Raw genomic sequence first — 19,493 nt, forward strand, 5'->3', positions numbered from 1 at the left:
TTCCTTCCTTCCTTCCTTCCTTCCTTCTTTCCTCATTATCTTCAGAACTTATGAATAGATAGAAGCTAAGCTAAAGGCAGTGGGATGTGGAAGGTTCAAGCTACTGAAGCTACCAGGAAAGGAGAGCAGGTGGCAACATCACCAGATGAAGGGTACTCCCAAACTTGGAGCCTAGATGATTATCTTTTTGGGGAAAAAGGGAGGCATAGCCAACATGTCCCAACTATCAATCAAAGGGAAGCCTAGATAAGGCATATATCTTATTCTACACTAAATCTGGGTATTCCTCTTCTGTTTTAGAGTCACAGGAGAAATCTATCAATTGCCAAGGAGAAAAGGGGGAACATCATAAGAAGGCATCTCCTAGCACATCAGAGAAACTGGACAAAACACCCTTTTGCCATTATCACCTAAAGGCCTCCTTCTTACTCCCTGACTGTATTTGCTTGTTCATTCAATAAACTTAGCTTCCTTCCACAGACCCCAATATTCCAAAACAGTCTTTAGTTAAGTCTGTTTTGTGTTACCTTTCCAATAGAATAAGAGAGTAGTCATAATCTCATGACCTCAGACCATACTCCCATACTGACTTTTTCTAGCCCTCTCAGCAAAGTTGCTCACACTATCTTCTGGCTTGGTAAGATTTTTTCACTTATCTCTAAGACTCACCCTGGCCTAGACTGATTCTTTCTAATTAGGGAGGTTGAAGTTATCTTTCCCCCTCCCTCTTCTGGTTCTACAGACCAGTTAAGAATGAATATTTGTGAATCTCACTGAGTGTCACCGACCTCTGACTTGACTTCTGGGTTCCTTATTACTGCCAGGTCTTCCAACCTTCATTCTATAAACATTTTGGTTGGGTTCAACCCCCACCTCAAGGCTTATCTTTCAATTGCTATTCCTGTATACTCTTGCTGCTTTGATGTTTCCTTTATTTCACTCCTTTCCTCCATTCCCTCTTTCACTGCATCTAGACTTGCCCTTAAATGAAGAAGCAACTGGGTGGTACATTGAACATTGGGCCTTGAGTCAGGAAGACCTGAATTCAAGTTGGGCCTCAGAAACTCACTCAGCTCTGTGACCCTAGGTGCACTGGATAGAGTGCCAGGCCTGCAGTCAGAAAGACTCATTTTCCTGAGTTCAAATCCAGCCTCAGACACCTACTAGCTGTGTGACTCTCGGCAGGTCTCAGATTCCTCATCTGTAAAATGAGCTGGAGAAGGAAATGGCAAACCACTCCAGTATCTCAGCCAAGAAAACCTCGAATTGGACATGACCCAAAACAACTAAAAATAAAAACAGCGACCCTGGACAAATTTGTTTGCCTCAGTTTCCCCAACTATGAAACAGAGACAATAACAGCACCTATATCAAAAGGTTGTTGTGAGGATCAAATGAGGCAATGTTTGTAAAGCACTTAGCACAGTGCCTGACACATAGCAGGCACTCAATAAATCCTCTCTTCCTGGAAGGGTTCTGTCTCAACTCAGCCCTTTGGCCTGTTTCTTAACCCCTCACCTCCCACCACTCTTCAGGGAATCTGACAAAGGGAATAAAACTGAGGTGTAATTTGTAGTCCATTTGGAAGAAAGGACAGTGTAGCATTAGTAATGGGGTCAGTTAGTGAATTTTTCTGATTACTCATATCTGCGTTTTATTTTGTTTGTCTTTGAATGTGCTTTGAGACACCCTGCAGCTATAGAGAAGAGTGCCATAAAAATAAATACAGCGAAACACATCTATAATGTTCTCCCATATACATCACTTGTATTTGAAATTCCCAGCATGATGCCCATGTAACTAATAACCCGTGCATGATATTTTCCTATGGGACATTCTCTCTGCAAGGTTATGCTGGAGTTTCACCATATGCATATATATGTATATGCTTATTTTAAATCCCTCTCCAAGCTCCCCTGTGTGTCTGCCTATCTCTTTCCTTTCCATCATTCTGTCTGTCTGTCTCCTGCTTTCTCTTCTGCTCCTCAGTATGTTTATGCATGCAAAGAAGAGACTGCTAGAGGAATAATGGAAGTCTTGTGATTTATCATTGCACTATAATGGGTGCCCTGCTTCCGCTGAAGGAGGTCAACCTCTCCTAGAGATACCACAGTCCCTCCTTATTAACGTACTGTTCCCACTAATGGTTCAGAGTAGGGCAGCCAGGTCTTACAAGGAAGGCATTTAAGAAGAGTGCTCCTTTAATGGAAGCTGGGGAATTTATAGGGATATTTTCAATGCCACCCTCCCTGGAGATGGCCAACTGCACATTTGCCTGAACTGATAGAGAAACCTTGGAACAATCAGAGCCATGCTCTTTTGCTAGTGTTTCCATAAGTTTAGAAGGACAGAGAGGAGAGAAGAGTTTGATATGGGGACTCCATATTCCTCATAGAATAGCTGGGATCCCAGGACATTAGGAACAAATCTCTGTACCATTTCTCAAATGGGAATTACAGCATAGCCAGGTAGATGGACATGCTATAAAGGAAGACCTAGGTTTGAATACCGCTTTAGACACCTACTATCTGTGTGATACCAGATAGGTCTTTTATCCTTCTTGAGCTTGTTTCCTCATCTGGAAATAAGGATAATAAAAGCATTTACCTCATAAATTCCAAGATCAAATGAGAATATATATGTGTGTATAGATATAGAATATATAAACTCTCTATAAGTACATATAATATATAATGTACATGTTATATAATATATAATAAATATATGATATATAACTATATACTATTTATATATAGCTATGTAAATGTGTTTATATAATATTATATTTATATAACATATATTAGAGAAATATGAATATATATGTAAATATGTAGATAGATAGATAGTGTTTTGCAAACTTTAAAGTGCTGCATATGTGCAGGCTTTGATTACTATAATGTTGCAGCCACTCAGACAACTTTTGTCCTTTTCAAAAGCAACAGCAGCTCCTATGTCAAGGATTCTTTAAGGTCTAAATAGTGCTTTTCATTCAATAGTCCTCAGACCTAAGTAGTACAAGTATTATTATATCTCTTTTTACAAGTGAGAAAACTGAGGCCCAGAAGGGTGAAAATGGCTTGCCCTGGCTCACACAGCTACTAAGTCAGTGCTGGGACTCAAATTCAGGTCTTTGGATTCTAAAGACCAAGGCTATTTCTGTGTCACCACCCATTGCCTTCCCATAACTTAAATTCATCCTATTTATCCCTTCCTATAAAGGTACACATTATAACTCTAAATGGTGTGAAATTTCACACAGGGATGTTGTGATTTGACATGATTTATTACTATTTTTCAGATGGGGGTAAAGAGGCAGATACTTGCCAAGGTCACAAAACAACTGTGACTGTGTGGATAGGCAGTCAACAGATTGACCATTTTTAATCCTTTTTCCCCCCCAGCAGTCCTAAATGATTCAATCAATCAGATCAGCCATGCTGTTATCCAAATTGGCTGCTAAGAAGGCAGAAAACACTAGCTCACCTAGTTTTCTATCTTGGGTTTTTCACTACTGTATATAGACACCTTTCAGCTGGTGAACAGTCTGTGTACTTCCTGGCTTTCATGCAAAACTAAAGCTAACATGAGGTAGGCAAATGGGGCTGTGTCCCAGGAGGCTGACAAAGGATGGGTGCTTCCTTCCCATGTCTTTGCACTTTTTCCAATAGTCTTCTGCTGGCCTGTGCTATCACTGGACACAACCATGCTCAGACCATCCTCCCTTTGTGGACCCCCCAACTATCTTGGTAGCCTGCCATACCTTTAACACCAACAAGGCAAGGGTGAGACTACTCCAGGGGTGGGGAACTTACAGTCTTCTAGGTCCTTGGGTGCAGTCTTTTGACTGAGTCCAAATTTTACAGGACAAATCATTTTATTAAGGGGATTTGTTTTGTGAAGTTTGGAATCAGTCAAAGGTCTGCACTTAAGGACCTAGAGTGTCACATGTGGCCTTGAGGCTACAGATTCCCCACCCCTGCAACTACTCATCTGTCATGAAACTCCACACATGGTAGAAATGAATACCTTTTGTACTACCATATTGCCCCCATCCTTTACCTCCCTAAATTGCCCAGTGGTTTTTTCCATTGGTAAAAACATTTATATCTATATCTCTCTATATCTCTCTATCTATACACATACTTATACATATATGTATACACACATATATACATATATATCACTATAATGTCTTTGATGACACTTTTAAAAGAAACAAACCTATGAGAAAAATTCTGTATAGGTTTGTGAAATTGTATTATATTCTGCCTCCCACCTCCCACATTTCTCAATCTCCCCTCAAAATGTCTCAGCTACCACTGTCTTTTGCTTTCTGTGTCATAAAGCTGGAAGGGTAATATCTGCCCTCACCACCACCATATCATCATCATCATCATCAACAACAACAAAACTATGCAGAAACTTTCCTTATATATTCAAGAAAATAGAAATAATTCACAGTGCACTTCAATTTATTTTATCCCGTCACCTTCCAAATTCCTATTTTTCTTTTGCTTGACATCTTTGGGGGTACTTGAGATTGTGCACAGTGTTGTATTCATATTTACTTCAATATAGTTGTGGTACCATTCCCTCTGCCCTATCCAGGGGCAGGGCCAGCATCAATATCGGCATCTGTCAAGAGATGCAATTGAGCAGGTGTAAGTTGAGCCCATCTACATTTAAAGAGCTAGAATATAAGAGAAAGGAGGCAGCAATGAAGAATATTCTAAATAATAATGGATCTGAATGAGCAGATAAGTTGTGGAACTGAAAAGACCATATGTGTGAGCTAGTATCCATAGAACAAGAGCAAGGTCCAAGAGAATACTAGTAAAAAACAGGTAGTAATAGTTCAATATTGGGTCAGTGAGATAACCATTCTTGTAATCTTATTTGGTCACACCCAAGCAGTCTGGGCTGTGTCTAAAAATTTGTATGTGGACAGGTGAGGTTATATGTCTAGTTTGATGAGAAGTCAACTCTATCCTCTCATTTCTTCTTAAGTCTTTTTCAGCTACAGGATTCCACCTACCCCACCCACCCCACCCCCATAAAAACACTACCTTAATTGTTCTCCAAGTCAATGATAGTATACCTATTTGACACAAGACAGAGGATCTCAAAGTACAATCTGAGGACTTTGTGGTCCAGGATCCCTATATTTGGTCTATGGATTTTTTCTTATATAATAATTGCACATTACATGATGGTGGCTACATTCTCATTTCTAAGTGAATCAGTAATTTATATTTTCCTTTTGTCTGGATCTGTGATTTCATCTGCTAATGGAAAATCTCTCCAATGATTCAAATCTGCCATTCAACTGTAACTTATACTCCTAGTTCTGTGCAGTATGAAATACCATAGTCACACAGAGTTAGGACTTGAATCTAGGTATTTCTCACTTCAAATTTATTTCATTATGTCAAAGAATCAAACATCCTCTTAGGGATGCCTCACCCAAAGCAGAACAGCTCTTTCCATTCTCCCTCTCTCTCCCTCCCATATGCACATCAGATTAAGCCATTAAGAGATCTCAGGATCTTAGACCTAGATCTGAGATCAATGCTATCCTTTGAGAGACTAGTTTCAGCAGAATGCCAAGGTCAGAAGAAGTCACATCTTAAATGGTGAAGGAATGTGTGGGTAATAAAGAAGTGGAATCGAGGAGTATAGATTATTCTTCCTAGGAATTTATTAGTGGAAAGGAAGAAAGATGTAAAATTGCACTTTCGATGGATTGTAGGATCAAGAATTTTTTTTAATGAATGGGGGAGGGGGAGAGTAGGAGTGGAATTGACCATATTTATAGGCAGTGAATAAGAGCTGGGGAATAGAAACTCAAAAATGAGAAAGAGGGGAGAAATATTGAATGGAATAAGCCTTCATAGGAAAGGGGAGAAGAAATACAAGTAGAGGCTGCTTCTTTCTCTGAGACTGAAGCAAAGGTCAGGAGAGAGGAAGATGTAAAGGAGATTACAGGTGGAAACTAGGAGAGATGGAAAAGCTAGGACATAGTCCCAACTTTCTCATTGAAGTAGGAGGTGTCATCTACAAATAGAGATGGGGTAGATATGGCACTGGAAGCTCACAAAGAGAACACGTTCTGGAACAGTAATGCAGAGAATGTGATAGAGGCAGAGTATGAGAAGGATGAAAGCTTTGAAGAGCAGCAGTGAGAGCCCAGGTGAGATTGGATAGCATGAATTCATAGTGGATATATTCAGCATGGCTCCAGGAAACAAGACTGAGCTTGATAACGACAGATGGGTAAACAAATTGGTACTTGTGCAGAAGGGAAATAGTTACAGTATGAAGCGTGGATGACCAAAGGGACTCTGCAGTCATTAGGGTAGAGGGCAGAGGGCAATGAAAAGGGAATTAATCATGAGGGAGTCTAAGGGAGCAAATACCAGGCGAATACCATCTTTGAATCTCATTTTCACTATCTGAAAAAATGGAAACAATAACACATACACTATTTATTTCCAAATGGTGCTCATGGAAATAGTGTAGGCAAAAAACAGTGTATTCAACCAACACTTACGAATACCTTCTCTATGTCAGGGACTATTCTAGGAACTGGGTATACAGAAACCAAAATGAAATGTTCCCTGTCTCCCAGGGGCCTATGTTGTGAAAAGTACTTTATAAAGGTCATTATTATTATCATGGTAGTGCTGACCACATGGGACAATCCTGGTTTCAGACTATAGAAAGCCTTTGTTCTTGCGGAATTGTGTCAGTTGTGTCCAATCCTTTATGACCCCATTTGGGGTTTTCCTGGCAAAGATACTAAAATGGTTTTCTGTTTCCTTCTCTAGCTCATCTTATAGATGAGAAAACTGAAGCAAGCAAGTTTAAGTGATTTGCCCAGGGTCACACTGCTAGTAAGGATCTCAGGTCAGATTTGAACTCAGGAAGGTGAATCTTCCTGATTCCAAGCCCAATGCTCTATCCACTGTACCACTTAGCTGCCCAGAGAAGGCAGCTTCTGACCCAAGAACAGGCCTGAGGAAGATGAGTTAGAGTATGTACAAGGTACATACACAGCATGAGTAGTCCTCCTAATTTTTCTCTTTGCATTATCTTTTCCCAGTTCAATCCATCCTTTACATAGCTGACAATGTGATTTTCCTTTATTATTCCTCTATTCAATACACTCTGGTGGCTTTGTATTGCTTCTAGGATAAAATATAAACTACTCTGTTTGGCTTTTAAAGGACATCACAACTTGACCCTTTGCAGCCTCAGTACACATCACTTCCCTTCCCACATTGTAAGGTGTAGCTAACCCTCCATCTCCCATGTCTGTTGTCTCTGTTGTCAGATCCCTATGCCTGGAATACTCTCTCTCTTTACCTCCAGCTTGAAGAATCCCTTATATACTTCAAGACTTATTGTGAGTGCCACTTTTTATGTTAAGTTTTCCTGATCCCTAAGCTATTAATACTCTCCCTCCCTAGAGAACCTTGCATTTATTCTATAATTACTTATGTATACAAATATGGTAAGCTTCTTAAGGACAGGACTGCTTCACTTTTGTCTTTATATCTCCAGTGCCCAACCAGCACAAGGGGATGGGGTGTGGGACTGGGAATATGATTTAATTAGTATAGGCAATTCTCACATGCAGAAATGTCCTCAACCAATGCAAGTCAGTTCTTTTTCTACAACTTAGAGTCTTAGAGAGCTACCTAGGTTACTGAGAGATCAAGTGACTTGCCCCAGGTTACAAACCCAGTATATATCAGAAGGGGTACTTGAACCATCTTATTCCTGGCATCAAGGATAGCTCTCTATCCTTTACACCACACTGCCTGTCTGTAACGTACATCATAGCCACTTTATAAATGCTTGCTAATTGACTGTTGTTATACTACACAATATTGCTTTGGGTAACTATTTCACTCCCCAAATCCTAAGGCTCATCCTCCAACAAAAATGATACTGTGGTACTCTCTAGTCTCTTTCTGAGACTTTGGGACTCAATAAACCTTCCCACCTGATCCCGTCCCATCTTCTCTCTCTTAGCCCAATAGATCTGAGTTAGATCATACTCTCTTTGGACTGAGTATTAACTAATGGGTGGAACCCAGAGGAATTTAAAGGTTCCTGTGTATGTAGGGACTTTTACCAAGCCCCCTTTCAGGATCCTGGTTGAGATTTTTATCTACAGCCCTCTGGCCCCAGGAGAGGATAGAATATAATTCTTTGCAGGACAGCTTCTTATAAAAGGCTATTTCTAGCATACTCTAATTTCTACATTGTTATTCATGGCAGATACATGAAAGAGATAAATTCACAGCGTTACTGTCCCTATCCAAAGGAAAAGAAGCTTGTTCTTTGGTAGGTGTGTCCCTGAGTTAATTCTATGGTAAAAGACTTGGTAGATAGAGGAAAATTGGATGGTACAAGAAAATTATTATCTGCCCTTATTGTTTATAGCACATGCTATAAGGTTCACTTGGATGCTGTGAAAGTGACTGTCAGAATTGCCAAAGTATTTTGAGCTCTTCCAAAGAAAATACTTAGATTTAGCAGGTCAATCTCCAATGTTACTACTATTACCAATAGACCAGATCTTTTAAATACCTCTGGTTAAACCCATCATTAAGAGCTTGAAGGACCTTAAAAATGGACCCATGGGTGATTAGAAGTAGAAGAGAATACAGAGATTATCTAGTTCAGCTCCTTCATTCTTTTAGATGCAGAAACTAAGATATGAGATGATGATGTGATTTGATGAAGGTTAAATAGATTAGAACCAAGCCTCTTGAGTCAGTAAGTGCTTTTGTTCAGTTATATCAAAATGCACTAATTTATGTCACAGTACCAGGCTGATTTTTCACTACATGGGCCCTCCCAAGATTATTTTTACATTTATTTATTTATTTGGTTTTAAATTGCACTCTCTTACAAAAGTTCCCTTGGGCCCAGATACAGAGAATTAACAGGCCAATTATGAACAAATAAAGCATGGGGGAAAAACACAGCCATTAGCAGCTTAAATATATAGTGCAGTTTTAGCAAATAGTAGCTAGAGTAGGGCCCCATCATGGCATGTACATGGGCTCAAAGAAAAAAAAAAACTCACATAAATAAGGGTATTATTCAGTAGCAAGTCAGTATCTTTAGTCTTCAATTTCCTGGACCCAAGTAAAATACAACCTAATTCATTCCAAATTCTGTTTAAGACTGATGAATTTAGCATAGCTCCCTTTGGAAGGAAGAAAGGAAGGAAGGAAGGAAGGAAAGAGTGGAGGGAGGAAGAAGGGAGGGAGGGGATGGAAAAAAGATACTCTATCGTAGTAGAAATGAATGTTTGAACCAAGTTGAACCCAAGTATATGGAATTTAGCAGGAATAAATGTAAAGTCTTACACTTGGGTTTAAAAAATCAATGACTTATATAAGATGGAGAAGTGTGACTAACCATCAGGTCACCTGAAAAAAATTGGGGGAGGGTAGTAGATTGTAAGCTCAACATGAGTCAGTACTTGGATATGGAAGCTACAAAATGCTAATGTAATCTTAGGCTACCTTTAGTCAAGTATAGTATCCTAGATTAGAGAAGTGACTGTCCCATTGTACTTTTCCCTGCTCAGATCACATCTGGAGCATAACACTCTGTTTGAGACACCATCTTTTAGGTGAAGTGTACAAAGACATTAATCAATTGGTGAATGTCCAGAGAACAACAAATAGAACTATGGAAAGACTCAAGTTCATGCCATGTGAGGATCTGTCTAAGGATATGGAAGGTTTTTTTCTTGGTGAAGAGAAGACTTGGGAGGAAGGTGGACATGACAGCCATTCAAACACTTGAAGGGGTGTCATGTAGAAGAAAGATTAGGCTTTTTTCTTCTCAGGAGGCTTGGTTCTAATCTATTTAACCTTTGTGAAATCACATCATCATCTCATATCTTAGTTTCTGCATCTAAAAGAATGAGGGAGCTGAAGAGAACTTGGAGCAATGGGATGAAACTGCGAAGGAGATTTTGACCCCCACATTAAGGGGAGGGGCGGGAAAGAAACAAAACAAAACTTAATTCAGACTCTCCAAAAATGGAATTCATTGCTTAGGAGAGCAGTAAGTTTAATCTCCCTTGTGAGATGCTTGTTCCTCAGGCAAAAGCTGGGTGACCAGTTGTGAGAATGGATCTTTATTTATGTATGGATTGACCATGTTATCTTGCAAGGTGTTTGCAATTCTGCAATATTGCATATAATTCTGCAAAATTGATATATTCCTTCTTAGCATTCACATGCTTTGATTTCCATATCTTTGATTTTTGTTGTTATTGTTGAATTTTTCAGTCATGTCTGACTCTTCATGACCCCAGTTGGGGTTTTCTTGACAAAGATACTGAAGCAGTTTGTCATTTCCCTCTCTGGCTCATTCTGCAGATGAGGAAACTGAGGCAAACAGGGTTAAATTGCTTGCCCATGGTCACATAGTATCTGAAGCCAGATTTAAACCAAGGTCTCCCTGACTCCAGGCCTGGCACTCTATCCACTGTACCACCCAACCTGAATTCCCTGGCAGAGATCTTGGCTTGGGGTCTGCTCATATTCCGCATACCACTCCATGGCAAAATCATAAATATGGGTTTCTGGGAGGTGACCAAGGTGCTGAAATTTAAAGGCATTCTGATAGCACTTTTGGTCTTTCAGAAAAAGAGAAACAGAATCTCATTGGCAAGAATAGCTGGTTAAAATGGAAAGGTATCAAAAGGTAGCCTCTTCCTAAGCCAATCCTCAAGGGGAGCTCTACTCCCAGTCCTGTCCTGCCCTGCTCTCCCATTCCCTAGCCGTGGCCTCTCCAGCCTCAGGTTTTTGGCATCTCCTGTTCTCTGCTTTTCCTAACCCCTCAGCTAAATAAAGTTTGTGATTCATTTCACTTGTTTTATTTTTTTTAATTGAATTATGGCTCTACCCCATAGGCTTGGGTTGGGATAATTTAGCTTCTCTCCCTCCCCCTTATCCCCTACCACCTTTGCATACTTCTGCACCAGGCAGAAAGAACAAGAAAAAAATCAGACTGAGCTTAGATTTGATTTCTTAGAAATCGCTTAAAGGTACAAAGTCTTATTCTAAATCATTTTCTTTAAGTAATTAATTTTACCAAGGTCTATTGATTTAAAACAATAAGCATGCAATTCACTACTATTCTTTGTTTAATATGGATTCTTATTCACTGGAGTATTGCTTTCTCCTCGTAGAGTCTAAATTCATTCATTGCTTTTCAATCAATTATCATCTTATCACTGAATATAACACAATTAATTGTGTATTGTTAAATAATTTATTTGATCATTGTAGTTGCCAAAAAACAATAAACTATTCATTTTCTCTGTGTAATTAATAATTGTATACAACAGAAAATAATCTGTCATTATTAAAGCAATTATCATTTAATTATTTCAGTTAGCAAAATCCATTAAATGCCATTCAGTCAATTTTCCTACAATTATGTTATTTAGTAAATTACATTTAATTTACTCTTAAAGATCAATGCAAAACTTTTTGAAAATCAATTTCCCAGAAAATTTAGGAGCAAATTGAATAATGGAATAGATGAAAACTAAAGGAAGGATAGGGCCATTCCAAGGGGGGCTGGGAATAGTAAAAATAAAGAATTGTACCCAAAATTCAGATTTTCAAAAGAGAGCTGTCATTTTCAGATCTGAAAGTATATTCCATGCTATGATTATTAAGCTATCTTTAAGGAACTGGGTGGTGGCTGCACATTTTCAGGATAAGTAAATTGAGCCAATAAGAGGTTACATACTTTGAAGCATTGCCAACATTGATCTCTTCCCTTTCTGACCACCCATAGAACTTGCTGTCTGTACTATCCATTTTAGCAATTGATTACATTCAGCCTAGCACTTCATTACATACTGTCTTCTATTGTTCTCTCATTGTTTCATGCACATAAATCCTCTCTTTCCAATAACATTTTAAGTTCCTGGAGAGCTTAGACCATAAGATATACTCTTGTCTCTATCCCCCACAGCACAAAACACAGCTCTGGGCACATAGTAGGAAGTGAATTGAGCCTAATTGAATTAAAGGAACCAAAATGGGCAGTGACAGGGGAAGACACTAGCCCTCACAGAGTCCTATGAGAGAAAGTCAAGAATATTGTATGACCGTGAATGACAATGTGGTTAGGTCTACATGGCCAAGTAGAACTTGGGTTTCTTTGTGGGTTGTTTGCTTTATAAGATTGTGAATCTGGAGAGTCAGGCATGTTGGAGAATGCTTTGGCTAATGCAGCTTCTTTGTCCAGAATAAGTACCATCCCTTGCTCCTTCTAATTGCCCTGCCCTCCAAATAAATGTTTTCAAAGGTATTGCATAAGGATGGGACCTATACTTTCATCAATATTGTGGGCTCCCATGTGAATAAATTCTCTCTACTAATGTAGGTTGGCACTACACATATATATATATACATATACGTACATATAAACATATATACATATACACACATATTTTAAATGCTTATGTCAAAAATTTACCCAGGGTGGCTTTAATCATTTCATTTTTTTATTTCTACATCTTCTGCACTAGGCCTGAGACCTCTATAGGCCTCTACACTGCGTCTTTTAGAATCCTGGCTCCAGACTCTGGGTAATCGATTAACTCATTTTGGAGCTCTTACTATAAAATCCAACCTATTTAGTGGCTGAGTATGGGTAAAGTAGCCCACTAAGACTTCATCCTGTCTAGCTCTCCATTCAATTTCACTCTCTGCCTGCTAGTGATTTTGAAAACCATTCCCTTACCCTTTATCTTTCCATAACAAAGCACCCATCTCTTCTCTACACTCTCCTATATGTGTTGCCTTTCCCTATTAGAATGCAAGCACCTCGAATACTTGTACCTTAAATACATGCATCAAATGCATAGTTGCATTACAATGCAAGTCTGGAATACCTCCCCCAAATAATTGAATACCTAGTATTTAATACAGTGCCTAGTACCTAATAAGTGCTTCACAAATATTTCTTTTTTTCATTCATTAATCTCTCACTAGGTAGTACTGGGCCTGGGATCAGGAAGACACGAGTATAATTCCATCCTCAGACACGTACTGTGCAACCCTTGGCAAGTCATTTAACCTGTTTTTGCCTCAGTTTCTAAATTTGTAAAATAAGGATAATAATAACACTTACAGCCCAGGTATTTGTAAGTGATTTGCAAACCTTAAAGCTTTATATAAATACTACTACTACTACTACTTTTATATTTATAATTATGTTTTCATAATTATTAGCTAATGGGTAATTATTATTAACCTTCAGATTGTCCTTGTTCCCACAAACAGCTCTGAAGTTCCAGACTTTAGAAACCCTTGAAAATTTCCCTACTCCTCCTCCCTTAGGTTGGACCTCTTCTCCTATGAATCTCATTCCTCTCCCTCCCTTGAACCTTCTCTTCTTGCCCCTCAGCCCTCCTATGTACAGTTTGATTCTTAATTTGCTCTAGGTTCAGGCATGAAGGTGAGTGGGGTGCGTGCGTGCATGTGTGCGTGTGTGTGTGTGTGTGTGTGTACGTGTGCGTGTGTGTGTGTGTGCGCGCGCGCGTGCGCGTGTGTGGGTGTGTGTGTATGCATGCTTGTACATGCACGTGTGTGCATGCCATGTGCTGTAGATTTAAACAGGGCCAACTTTCCACCCTATAAAACTGAAAGAGTTTTAAAAATACATGTGTTGACTTGTCATCATTGGTGATGCTGGTTTGCTTCCTGCCTTTCAGTCAGCGAGTGAAGAGCCAACACTGAGCTGTCAACTTCTGGCCAGTTTTGCTTGCAACTTCCCAGACTTTGCTAATATACCGTCATTGGAACTCAAGTCAAAACTCAGGGTTCATTAAAATCCTCTCCATCTCATCTGCTTTCTCATTGCCATATCTGGTTTAAAAAAAAAAGTCATCAACACATTTGCATCTTAAGCTCCAAATCTGTATTTAAAGCACTGAGCAGGGTCCCTTCCATGTTGACAGCTTCCTTTTTAACTTACCCCAGACTGGGCTATGCAGTGTGTGGTGTCTTAATTTGCAGGATATGTGCACTGGCATCATGTTTAATTAGGCTTCGATGTCAACTTTCAATCTCACACAAACCACATCTAATGAAATATCCACAGCACTTGGTTTGGGCCTGACAGATCTCCTGCTTAAAACCTGCTCCTTTCACTGAGTCGCTGAAGAAAGCTGCTCATGAACAAGAACACGGAGGCCTAATTTCATATTCTGGATAGCTCTTGGACCATAACTACAAAACACAGCCAAGTGAGGTAAGGAGGAAATTGTCTAGGAGTCCAGGTGTACCTCATTAAAATAAATGCCTGGCTTCTGAAAAGTTTAATTCAATTAAAATCAACAAGCATTTATTAAACACTTACTATGTACAAGGTACTATGCTAGGTACTTGGGGAACAAAGACAAAGGATGAAGTATACCAGAGGCGTTAGATAGGAGGCCCACAAGCTGGTTATTCCTGTAGTACTATGGAGAGCTGTCCAAACCAGATTAAAATGTAGTTGGGAAATATTTAACAAAATAAACAAAAATACAATAAAACACAGACATTAAATTTTAAAACTAAGTCACTTTATTATTTCTATTTGAGTTTGATACCAATGAATCAGACTCTGCCATTAAGGCACTTCCATTCTCCCATGTCAATCAAATCCTATTCTCCATCAATAAACCATATCATTTTCTTTTTTCTTTTTCTGTTATAATTATTTTAATTCTATTTTTCTTAAATTTCAATTTATTAATTTTAAAATTCTTAAATTTATTCCTTTTTAATATTTTTTTAATTTGAATTTCCCAACCCCTTTCCCATTCATTAAGAAGACAAGCAATATAATACTCATTCTATAGTCTCAGCACCTCATTGTCCTTCTCTGGCAATGCCTCCCAAGACTTTTAGCAGAAGGATTTTCTGTTTCTGGATAGCATTTTATGTTTGCATAAAACATCTGACCATGTTACTTTCCCTGATCAAGAATCTTCAGTGGTCCCTATGACCCTTGGCCTGGCTTGTAAAGCTCTGCACAAGCTGGATCCAATCTACCTTTCCAAGCTTATGTCACACTATTCCTCTTCACATATTCTATTTTCCAGCCAAACTGGCCTACCAGTTCTTTCTAGAACTTGGTTCACTCTCTCTCCTAACTGTACGAGCTGTTCTCTCCAAGGCTAGAATGTACCTCTGCCTCTTAAAATCGTCAGTTTCCTTTAAAGTGTACTATGGGAATAAAAGGGAGGAAAAGGGAACAAGCACTTTGTTAAGCATTTATTATATGTCGGATACTCAAATAATATCTCATTTTATCCTCCCAACAGCCCTGTGAGGTAGGTGCTACTATGATCTAAGGCAGGCAAAAGTTAAGTGACTTGCCCAGGGTCACACAGCCAGTAGTGTCTGTGGTCAGATTTGAACTCAGGTCTTCCTTACTCCAGTCTTAGAGCTCTCTCCATTGAGCCACCTTGCTGTCTTTACAATAGTATGCACATATGCTACTATGAGAAATGTTTCCTGATTCCTCTAGTTGTAAAGCACTTAGCCCAATGTCTGACACACAGTAGGTCCTTAAATTCTTGTTTCCTTCTCCCACTCTCCCCCAAATTATCTTATACTTGTCTGTTTAAAGCTTCATTCTAGTAGTAGACAAGAAACTTGAAGGAAGGTTTTTTTGTCACTTTTGTTTTTGTAACCTTCATGACAAATAAATTGTCTTTTATGTAGTAGATACTTAATAAATGCCTCCTAGATTACATTGAGTTATTGAACACTTGCTTGCATCCAATACTCATGTATTCATTTGGAAAATATTTATTAAAGACCATAATATGTGAGACACAGTGCAAGTCATTGAAGGGGTACAAAGAGAAATAAGAAATGGTTTTTAACTTCAAGGACCTTACCACCTAGGAGAGTGGATGACACTCCATAAATATAATTAGAAAAAGATAAATCTGTCTAAGAAAAGACTTCACAGAGGAGTTAAAATTTAAAATGGACCTTAAAGGAGGTAGAGATGGTAGGCTAAATTCATTCTAGACAGAGGGAACAGCATGGACAAAGGTGTGGAGGTAGGCAAGTGTAGCATATCCTTCAATATTGCAGTGGCAGCGGCAGAAGGCATTTATGAAAGTAGATAATATGAGGTGAGAGTGGAAAAATAGGTTGAAATCAAATTGTGAAATGCTTTGAAAGACAGCTGAATGACTATAAGAATTATTCAGAAGTAAATAGGGAGCCATTGAAGGGTTTCTGCTGTTTTGGCAAGGGCAGCTAGGTGGCGCTGCAGTGCATAGAGCTCCAGTACTGAAGTCAGGAAGACTCCTTTTTATGAGTTCAAATCCAGCCTCAGACATGTACTAGCTGTGCGATCTTGGGCAGGTCACTTAACCCTGTTTACCTTAGTTTCCTCATCTGTAAAATGAGCTGGAGAAGAAAATGACAAACCATTCCAGTATCTTTGCCAAGGAAACAGGGCAGCTAAGTTGCCCAGTGGATAGAACACTGGGCTTGGAATCAGAAGTCATATGTTTATAAATTCAAATCCTGCTCCAGATATTTACTAGCTTGGGCATATCATTTAACCCTGTTTGCCTCAGTTTCTTCATCTGTAAAATGAGCTGGAGAAGAAAATATCAAACCACTCCAATATCTTTACCAAGAAAACCCCGAATGGGGTCATGAAGGGTCAGACGTGACTGAAGAATGATTAAACAAGATGTTTTAAGAAGATTAATCTGGAAGATTATGTCCCTGATATTGGGAAAGATTGAAGGCAAAAGGAAAAAGAGACAGTAGAGGATGAGGTGGATAGATAGAATCATGGAAACAATGACCATGAGCTTGCACAGATTTCAGGGGATGGTGGAGGATTAGAACGGCCTGGTGTACTGTCGTCCATGGGGTCATGAAGAGTCAGCCATGCCTGAATGACTGAACAACAAAAATCTGGATGAGGTCCTCAGAATAGACAGGAATAGAAGAACCTGAAAGAAAAAAGATTAAGAAAGAGACTACTTCAATGGTCCAGATGTGAAATGATGAGGACTTATACTAGGGTGGTGGCCATGGGAATGGAAAAGGGAATACAAACACAAAAGTCATTTCCAAGGAAAAATCAGCAACATTTTTTGTGGCTGATAGTATAAAGGATATGACTCAACATGACTCTAGGGCATCTAATCTGAATGGATGGTAGTGTCTTGAATAAAAGGCTGGAAGAGGGAACTAATGTTTGGAAAATAAAAGCCCAATTCACTATTGGCCACACATAACTGTGCCTCCTTATGGGATACTAGGCACCAGGAAAGAATAATTTAATTTGGGCTTAGTGTTATTGTAGCTTTGGGGAGAGGCAGGAGATGTGTTAACCTAGCTAGTAACACACAGAAGTTAACCGGTAGAATCAGCAGGGAACAAAAATACACTCCAGTTTCTTCCCCATTTGCCCTGAGCCATGGTCTCTTTGGTTAGTACATGGCTGGGGAATGTACCTGAAGTACATATATACATATCCTGCTGACAAGAGGATTGTCTCTATGATGCATGTAGAGGAATTCCTGGAGCAGCAGCCAGGGCTGGACCAATTTTTGCCCGCTGATATGATGGATCTCTGTCTATGAATGATGCAAGACCCATAAGCTGACAATCTTCTATCCTCAGTTCTGAGGTTCTTACTTATTGGGAGCACAGCCTCCTTGGAGCACCAATCCAGTGTTCTTACAGATAACCCTTAATGTTTACCACATCTACCCAAGGGAAGATGTCATTCTCATGATTATCTAATTAGATACATCAAATACAAACTACAACAGGATTGTCAAGGTTGGACCTGTTCAAATAAAATGAAAACAGGACAATCCAACCCAAAGCCTCAGGGATAAGTGTGAGTGTGCATGAACAGGACCTGGCTTCTGAAAACTGTGTTCCCTTAAGGAGCAAAAGTGCTTGTGGCTGACTCATGTTGACCCACCATCATAGAGCCTAGCATAGAATTCATGACCAAACCATGCTCTTTTTTTTGCAGAAAACAAATGTTTGGAGCATTGCACAGACTGTAAGACAGGATGGGTGTTGCTTAATTTCTCTGAACTTCTTTTTAAAAACTCTTTATTACAAGGGTTGATTTTCTGGGTAGAAGAGAAAAACAGGAATATATTTGGAAAGGAAAGTGATTTTTAAAAATTCATAAAATACATGTTTTTAAAAGAAATCATCAGCTCTGCTAGCTATGAAAATTCTGAATTTCTGATTTAATCTGGATTTCCTAGTATTCATGACCCCTTAGGAATCAGCCACATTTTTTCTTAACCCATCATCCCAGCTGCCTTCTCCAACTCCTGCCTTCTGACTCAATGTCCAGTCTTCATCTTTTGCTGCCTTTTAGTGTTGAAGTTCAGTGTCAAATTCACATAATTTTAGGACCATAGGATTTCAACGCTGGAAATGTTCTCAGGGGTGTGACCCATACCTTCAGAAGAATCCTATTAATATTATAAAGTTCATGTGGCTATCTAGCTTTTGCCTGAAGACCTCCGACGTAAATATTTATAGTTGCTGCAACTAGTCCTCAACTGTCACAATGTTGAGACATTTCACCATCTTATTTGCCCCCCTCTGAATGTTCTTCTGTCCTTACTAATGTAACAACTGTCTGTGGGGTGTGTGGGATGCACCCTGCACATTGTAACTCCTTGCCTCTCCCTCTTAGAAGCATGGACTAACTCTCTGGACTGGCTCACTTATTCTAACCTGCTCTCATGCTAACAGTTCTAAGTTCCTGGAGAAGGACAATTGTCATGTGGTTACACTCAAATTCTCTGAGGATCCTAGGAATAATCCTCTTGAGGAAGAGGACAATCCCCTCTATTGAGCAACTCAGTTTTTGAGCCCCTACTGTTGTGTTTCTATTTATCCAACTATCATTAATTATGACTCTTTTGACCATAAGCATAATCAATAACTTAGAAATAAAGTAAAAGAAATAATAACAATAACATTTTAAAGCAAATGTGTAAATGATAAAATGCATCATGATGCCTACATAAACTTTGGTCTACTTCTCCCATCAATGTAGTCATTGTCTGTGGGGCAGAGTGACACACCCTTGCGGGAAACTGATAGAGAAGCACATGAAGAAGGAAAACACATATACTTGGGGGAAACTCACAGACCTGGATTGCAGAGTTAGATCCTGTTGGTTCATTCAGAAACACTTGTATGACATGAAAGTAATTTTTAAGTAATAGCTCCTCACTGATCTACAACTGAGCAAATCCTCTTCATTTTTTGAATTGGTATAACATTTACAAGTCCTTTCAATGTACCATCCAGCATCCTAAAATTGTGTCCAAAAATGTTTTCTCTTAATGGATAGTGGTTTCTTTTAAGCCAGAAAACTACAAAACACCTATATTTGACTCTTTGATCAAGGTAAACCAACCT

This window comes from Trichosurus vulpecula, chromosome 4, assembly GCF_011100635.1.
Source record: "Trichosurus vulpecula isolate mTriVul1 chromosome 4, mTriVul1.pri, whole genome shotgun sequence".
In the NCBI taxonomy this organism is placed as follows: Eukaryota; Metazoa; Chordata; class Mammalia; order Diprotodontia; family Phalangeridae; genus Trichosurus; species Trichosurus vulpecula.